The sequence below is a fragment of the Mus musculus genome, chromosome 8 (genome assembly GCF_000001635.26).
Source record: "Mus musculus strain C57BL/6J chromosome 8, GRCm38.p6 C57BL/6J".
Classification (NCBI taxonomy): Eukaryota; Metazoa; Chordata; class Mammalia; order Rodentia; family Muridae; genus Mus; species Mus musculus.
The window spans coordinates 27,007,346-27,015,061 of NC_000074.6; the positions used below are offsets into that span (position 1 = coordinate 27,007,346).

The following is a 7,716-nucleotide window of genomic DNA, read 5'->3' on the forward strand; positions in this document are numbered from 1 at the left end:
TATGTATGCATGTATGTATGTATGTATGCATGCATGTATGTGCAAATGGAAATATGGCCCAGGCATTAGTATATTTTCAAAGTCCCCCCAAAATGATGTGTATCTGGAGTTAAGAATGACCACAGGGTTAGAGAAAACAAGGGGCAATTAGAGAAATTAAAATGTTCAAGGAACTGGGAAATGGGCCTAACTACTATAGTCTGCCTTGCCTTCCCCTCCAGTTTAATTCTTGCCAGAGGACGTTCTATGGATCGACTGCGAATTGAAGTTACTATCGTCTTCCTAAGCTCTGAGGAATAGCAAGAAGTCTGTTCGGGAAGGGAGCTGACACAGCCAAGGCCCAGGTCAGTGTGAACCTCCGGGACACAGGAAGGTGTGAGAGAGTGGAGGGCTATTTCCAGTCACTGGAAACTGTGTTGCAACCTCTCTCCTCCCTGGCGATAGCAGTCATCTTACTTGCCAATGCCCGCTAACGGATCCAGAGCTTGGTAGCTGTATGAGGCCACTGCTTAGAACCTCTTGGCTAATCCTCACTCGTCTCTTCCCTCTGCTATGCTACTTAGCAGAAGTCCAATGTCCTCCCTTCAAGTGGCAACTTGGTCCAGGTGCTCTGAAGCATTGTCAAGAGACTTTAAGAATAGTACGGTCTCCTAGGTGACCTGGGGGGATTCTCGGCTCTCTGCTCTCCTCCTCTGTGCATATAACCCAGAGGGACAAGGCTGAGGGGCTCTCACACACCTCCATCACCCCCACTTTCCTTCTTACACACCAGATATCACTCCTCAGCATATGCCCCTACTAGGAAGAAGGATGGGAACAAAAGGGCCTCTGGGAATGGGAAGGATTCAACGGAAAGACGGAGACGAAGTGTTTTCCTGAGAACAAACTCTGTCTATTCAGGAGCAGAGGGTAGGAGCAAAGAAAGGGACACCAACATGCACATGATGGTATTCTGTGACTGGGAAGGAGGAGATGATGTGCCAGGGAACCAGGGGAGGGTGTGGAAAGGTGGCCTAGAGAGATGAGACAAACCCAGACCTCACAGCTGCCAAGGCCAAGCCCTGTGTCCCACAGGGCACAAGGCAGTCTCTGGAGGCCAGCTCTTTTCAACTTTCCCATACACAGCCTCACTGCCAGGCTGCCAGGCTCCAACCGTCCACTCTACACTGAGAAGGGACCTGAAAAAATCGCCACAGGAGAAGAGACCAGGGTGCCACAGGGAACCCACACATCTACTCGGAGGTAACTCTAAACTCCAGTGGGCCATAGGAGGGGGGTCAGGGAGGAGGGGGGTGAAGTTTTTCCACTTCCATTTGAAACTGTCAGGCGGGTGATTAATGACCAACAGGTTTGGAATCGCCTTTTATTGCCAGATCAGTATTGTTGCCCGTGACAGCTAATGAGGTTGGACAGGCTTCTCCACACTGAGCTTTATGGAGCCTGCTCCCTCCCCTGCAGAGCTCACAAGCCTTGCCAGCTTTTGTGCACAGGAATGTTCAAGCCCTACCCCCCCCCTTCATTCCTTCAACACCACCTCCCCCCAACTCCCCCAACTACCATCTCACCCAGAGCCTCGCCCATCCACAAAGGAAACCGGGTGGTGGGGCACTGGCTTGCCCTGCTGGAGATACCCATCTGTGGCACCTAAGTCCCCTAAGGCAGTTCCCACCCACCCTGGAGCTTCAGCCATCAGACTAGAAGAAGGAAGAGGAATAGAGATAAACAAACATCGTCGTCTAGGGGATGGAGGTCGGACGGCTTGCTCTAGACAGCTGCATCTGGGTCCATCACCCTTGACAACCACCCCCAGACAGCTGTAAATCTCAAGGCTGACTTGGCATATTCACCATGTCAGTCTGCAATGTGTTAAGAGGGGGTAAGGATGTAGAAGCAATCTGAGTGGAGAAAGAAGGCTTAAGACCATTAATAAAGATTTCTGACGCTGGGAGCCGGGAGCAGTAGTTGGGCACTGGTTTAGTAACATGAACAAGTCCTTGGCTGCCACCCCAAGAACAGAAAAGGTAGGGGAAGAACTATTTTAACCTTCACCTTAATCTAGGATCCACAAAGCCAGGTTTAAGTTCAGAAATCAAGATGGCCCTTGACTGAGGGTTAAGACATTAACGAAATGCCAGCCTTGTTTTCTTCCCTCTTACAAATACTATTTACCTTTGTGCTGGTCCACATCTTGATATGGTTAAGCACATGCTTGCCTGTGGTTTAATATTTGAAGGAGTTGGAGCAATGTAATAAGCAAACAGTTTAAAAGGCCCAGAAAGACCCCCTCAGCTTAAAAAATCTATTACTTTTCAGTGTGATACAAATGCATTTTGCTTCTGCTTAGAGCAATTTCCTAGTTTGCTCTTATTAAACCTGGAGACGGTTTAGCCGGAGTTCTTGATTTATGAAACACATACTAGATTCATTAAAACCTTAAAAGATTTAATACGTTTTATCAGGACATTAAATCTGTGCCGGCTTTTTAAATCAAATACCTGCCATACTTCATTCCCCACGCCCTGTGCGCTGACTCAAGAACACTGAAATGCCAACTGACAAACATTATGGGTATTTCAGGCCTGATTTCGAAGTGCATTAAAGTCTGCCCTCCCAGGATTTACAGCCCAGCCTCTCCCCAAGCTTGATCTTCCCCCAGGAACAAGTGATTCCTCTCTTTGGAATTTTGTTCAGTAGGACTGGCTGAGATACGTTAGTTCCTACCTTGCACTAACGTTCCATCTCGCCCATCCCCTCGTCCAGTGATTCTCAATCTGATGTTTGAGATCCTTTATACAGTTCCTCATGTTATGGGGAGCCCCAACTATAAAATTATTTTGCTTCTACTTCATAACTGTAATTTTGCTACTGTTGTGAATTGTAATGTAAATATTTTTGGAGATAGAGGTTTACCCACCCCATATCCCCCGCCAGGGGTCAAGACCCATGGGTTGAGAACCACTACCGTAGACTGGGTTCTGTTCTTGTGGGTTCTATACAAACCCACCCTCCCAATAAGCCATCTTCTTCAAGACTTCCTCATGAACTCTGTGGATTTGGATCTTCAACATACCCCAAAGCCCGTCACCAGCTTGTGGGGTTATGGGGAATGGGGAAACCTTTAAGGCATGGGGCTTTGTAGAATTAGGTCACTAGAAAAGTACTCTTAGAGTGGGTCCTAGAGCTCTGGTCCCTTCCTCTCCTCTCTCCTCTCTGTCTCCTTCCCAGCCAGCATGAGGTACAATGATGTCCTCCTACCACACATCCCGCCAGGACATACTGTACCTACCAGACCAAAAGCAATGCATCCTAGCAACCATAGACTGAAACTTCTGACACCATGAACCAACATAATCCTTCTTCTTTGTTTGTTTGCTTGTTTTTTAGTTTTTTTGAGACAGGGTTTCTCTGTATAGCCCTGGTTGTCCTAGAACTCACTCTGTAGACCAGACTGGCCTCAAACTCAGAAATCTACTTGCCTCTGCCTCCCATGTGCTGGGATTAAAGACGTGTGCCACCACTGCCCTGCCATAACTCTTGTGGGTTCTATGTCTAAGGTGTTTTTATCACAGTGGTGGAAAGCTAACATATGCCTTCTGTGAGAGCATGCCTACATCACAACCCTTCTCAACCCTATGACACAGCCACATCAGTACAGCACGTTACAGTACACCACACTTGGGAAACCTGCAAGAGACTGCCTTCCAGTTCTTAGTGCCTCACTTTTAAAGTCCCATCACGTTGTTTCTCAACTGGGACATTTTTGTGACAATACACGAGGAGACAGGGAGGGATGGACATTTGGCAACACCTGGGACGTGTTTGTTGTCACACCTGGGTGAGACAGAGTGCTTGCTACTGGGCCCCTAGGGATAGACACCAGAGCCACAATCACATCTTACGCTGCACAAGATAGATAGCTTCCTCCTCCATACTTGTCAGGATGCAGGGAGGGGAGAATAAGAAGTACCCAGCCTAAATCACCCAACAGTGTGGTGGCTGAAGAACTCTGCCATAGCATCATTGCAGGTGTGTTCATAAGTTTTCCGTTGCCATTACAGAAACGCCTGAGATGATCAGTTCAGAAGGAAGACTGAGTTCTTTGTTTGGACTCACGGTCTCGGGAGGTTTCCATTCCATGGATTCTGAGCCTCTGAGAACACAAAGCTTTCTGGCAGGGGAGCAAGTACCTTCTCAGCTCATCACGGTGGTCTGGAAGCAACTAGTGCTGGTAGCACAGCCCCTCCTTGAAAAACCATGCATCTATGAACCCAGTTGGAGTATGTGGTGACTTGTGCTCACTGCTGGGAGCATGTGGCTGTTAACATCTGGCTGAGCCATTGATTGTATCGGAGCTTACAGGATCCATTCACTTCCCAAAGGTCCCCACTTCTAGACACATAAACTTGGGGGGGTTAAAAAGTCAAAGCCTAGACGCAAGTATGAGGGGCCCTTCATTCTTAATGTGCTTTTGTGACGTGTCTCAGAACCTACAGTCTCTCTTCCTACACAATACCATTGTATAGGAATCACCAGGCAGTTCTGGGGTAGCCTGGAAAATTTATCCAACGGTCAATGGATGGAGAAGGACTCAGACTCTAAACACAACCTCCCTCAGAGGTCTAGGATGGGATTTTTGCTATGAGTAGGATGTGAGGGGTGTAGTACCCATGTTGTTCTTAGAAATTTTCATGGAGAAAGTTTCCCAGGGATCAGGGAACCACTTCTTTTTTTCCCCAATTCTGGGCATGGTCAAATCTGTTATACCAGGGGCTGTGTTTTGTATAGTTACAGTTTTAACTGCAATGAGCACAAGACTGTGTGCAGCATTGGCAGAGCACCTAAGTCAGATGAAAGTGATCTGGTTTCACCTGGGTAGTTGGCGTATGTGATAACTCAGAGGTCATTGATGGGAATATGTAGCTGTTAGCACTGGCTTTAACTTTTTCCAGCAAGCAGTATAACTGACACAACAGCAGGCCATCAATAGTTTCCAGGTTCGGTCTGGTGTCAGAGTCAAATTGTGGCTTAAAGCTAGTGCTTGTTTCAATGAATGTCGCTTGAATTAGACCAGATTTCTATCCCGATACTGGGACTTGCTCCCAAGCTAGAAGTGTACAGGTGAAAGCATTGGATTTAGAATCGGATGATTCTGCTGAAAACTCTCAAGTACACCTAAGATGCTCTGGGCACAGAGGAATGTTAGGAAGAGCCATGGAAGGCAAATAAGAGTTAGTATCACATGCACATGCACACGTTACCCATACCAATATATTGAGAAGGCTGGGGGTGTAGGTAAGGGATCGCATGAAAAAGTCTATATGATGAGATAAGAGGTTTGGAGTTGTTGGCATGGAGAATCTATTACTGCATGTCTAAGTAAAAAAGAAACATACAGTCAAAGATTAGTTGAGGGGCTGGAGAGATGGCTCAGTGGTTAAGACCCCTGACTGCTCTTCCAGAGGTCCTGAGTTCAATTCCCAGCAACCACATGGTGGCTTATAAACATCTGTAATGGGGTCTGATGCCCTCTCTCAGTGTTTCTGAGGACAACTACAGTGTGCTCATATACATAAAATAAATAAAATCATTTTTTAAAATCTTGACAATAAGCTTAAATAAATAAATAAATAAATAAATAAATAAATAAATAAAAGATTAATTGAGCTCCAGCCTGGTCTACAGAGTGAGTTCCAGGACAGCAAGGGCTACACAGAGAAACCCTGTCTCGAAAAAGAAAAAACAAACAAGAAAGTTTAGTTAAGGGTCTGGTCTGGGGGTAGCTAAATGGGAAAGCATATGCCTAGCATATGCAAAGCCCCGAGTTGGATTACAGGCCCTACAGAAAACAGCATGAGTGAGGCACAGTGTTTAGGAAGCACGGACTGAAAGGAGAGTGATCCAAGAACTCTGTTAGTGCAGGTGATTACAATAATCCAAGTGACAAAGCCATGGGCTGAATAGAATAGAACATAATTATAACTTTGTGACAAATTAGACAGAGCAGAGCAGGAAAGAGGCTGATAGATTTGGGATGTGGCTCGATGGCAGGCAGAGTGTTTGCCATCCATGTAGCTCTGGGTTCAAACCCCAGCACCACAGGAAAAAAAATAATAAATAAAATAAAGGATGAATGGACCATCAATGGTTGAATGAACAGTGATGTCTTTCATGGAAAGAGTATAGCTAAGGAAAACAAATTTAAGTTTTAGATAGGATTTGTTCATTTCTACCCAACATCTAAAGATCCTAGTTGGTATCCTAATCTACACCTCATGGGGATCAATATTCACTGGGGTAAGGCCCTATATTTAATGCCTACCACCACCCATTTTTCTAACATCCCCATAAATTCAGAGTTGGAAATCAGGATGACCAGAAATGTCAAAGGCCAAGCCAAACTGCAAAGTGTCCAGGCCAATTAGCAAAAAATTTCAGGCTAAAGGGATATTGTTTCTGACCATCTTCAAACTACATTATGGACCCTGGATATGCCTGCTTTCTAGATATTTATTTTTTCCTTGTCCATCTGATCTTCCCTGAATAAAATCAATGGACTAAATGGGCATCATGGTAACAGCCTCTAACCCTAGATGAAATTCCACCCAGCAGTGCTGTCCACAGACAGAACATGGATGTCTCTCAAAATGATTATTGTAGATCAGAGAAAGACACACTTAGGCAAGAAAAGAGTGCACACTGTATAGATCCATTTCTATAAAACTCTAGAAAATAAAAATACAAACCAAGGATGATGTAAGAAAATCTGTGTGTATCTGAGAGGAAAACAGGGCTGCCACAGAGGGAACTGGTGGGGGGCGGGGAGACTGAGAGCTTGAAGAACTTCAGGCACCATGCTTGTTTTCTTATCTTGATCATGGTGCTGTTCCACAGACAGTCACATGCCACAACTGAAATGACACAGTTTACGGGCAGCTTCTTGTGTGTAAGCGATACCCCAACAAGGCTGTAAAAATGTATCACAGAGTTAATCTCTGGATCTTTAGTGATCTTTTATCATTTTTACCGTGATACTTTTCCACATGTAACTTCAAGAAAAGTTACAGTGCCGTGCGAACATCTGTTTGTTCTTAGAACACACCCATCAAGGGTTTTCTGGCAAAATATGGGAAGAATGACACAGTCAGAGAAAGCCCCTTTGTAATTAAGAGTAGCGTTTTTGCATGCTGGGAGGGAACCCAGGGTCTCATGCACACTTAGCATAAAACACCTGTCCTCAGGGATCCAGATTGTCAGCAATGTTCACCCAACTCTTGGTCTGGAGATCAAATGTTCATCTACTCTCTCTTTCAGGGCTTACAGAAAGAAATACCTAAATCAGATAAAAAGCTTTTTTTAGCAACTTCCACTGTTTGTGATGTCAAAGAATGGAAGCAAAGGCTGTAAGGATTGCCTTGTCCTTTGGGGTTCAGCTGGTCACTCATTTTTAAGATGAGCTCTGGTTGTGCAAGAAGAGGCTGGCCCCCCTCTTAGGAGGGGTATGCGCACTAGTACACAGTGCAATAAGTGATCCAACCAGACAGCACCCTAGAGGTGGGGAGATGGAGAATGCTGGGAACAGCACTACACTCTTACCCTGTCTGACCTTGTTCCTGTTTGACCTTGAGTGTTCTCCAAAGGCTGGTATGTTGAAGGCCTGGCCTTCAACCTGTGGTATTATCAGAAAATGGTGGAAACTTCATTGCCGAAGCCTAGTCA

At 45.5% G+C, this 7,716-nt stretch overlaps 1 long non-coding RNA gene across 1 annotated transcript; it reads left to right on the forward strand.

The window, feature by feature from the left end:
- Window positions 1-221: 221 nt before the first annotated feature.
- Gm32389 lies at window positions 222-5,421 on the forward strand. Its single transcript, XR_378845.4, has 3 exons — window positions 222-344; window positions 1,126-1,242; window positions 4,059-5,421. It is a non-coding gene; the product is annotated as a predicted gene, 32389 (long non-coding RNA).
- Window positions 5,422-7,716: the final 2,295 nt, after the last annotated feature.